Raw genomic sequence first — 355 nt, 5'->3', positions numbered from 1 at the left:
TCTTGCCATCAATCTTCACAAGATTCCCTATTCCTTTAGAGCTCACACACCCCAAAAACATCAGTGAGCCACCACCATGCTTCACAGTGGGGATGGTGTTCTGTTCACTATAGGCCTTGTTGCCCCCTCTCCAAACATATCGCTTATGGTTGTGACCATAAAGCTCTATTTTGGTCTTGTCACCGAGCTTTTTTGTTGCATTGACGCAGTAAAGGCTTCTTTCTGGCAACACGACCATGCAGTTCATTTTTGTTCAAGTACCATTGTGTTGTGCTCCTTGCAACAACCACACCATCTTTTTTCCAGAGCAGCCTGTATTTCCCCTGACGTTACCTGTGGGTTCTTCTTTGCATCC

The 355-nt window shown here is 45.6% G+C and overlaps 1 protein-coding gene across 5 annotated transcripts in view; it reads right to left on the bottom strand.

Moving 5' to 3' along the window:
* Window positions 1-355, bottom strand: part of fkbp15b (FKBP prolyl isomerase family member 15b) — a 36,673-nt gene that overhangs the window by 28,060 nt on the left and 8,258 nt on the right. The window lies entirely within an intron of this gene.

This window comes from Etheostoma spectabile, chromosome 5 (genome assembly GCF_008692095.1).
Source record: "Etheostoma spectabile isolate EspeVRDwgs_2016 chromosome 5, UIUC_Espe_1.0, whole genome shotgun sequence".
NCBI classification, from domain to species: domain Eukaryota; kingdom Metazoa; phylum Chordata; class Actinopteri; order Perciformes; family Percidae; genus Etheostoma; species Etheostoma spectabile.
Note: the sequence above shows the minus strand (reverse complement) of the source record. Positions and strands in the feature narration are given on the sequence as shown.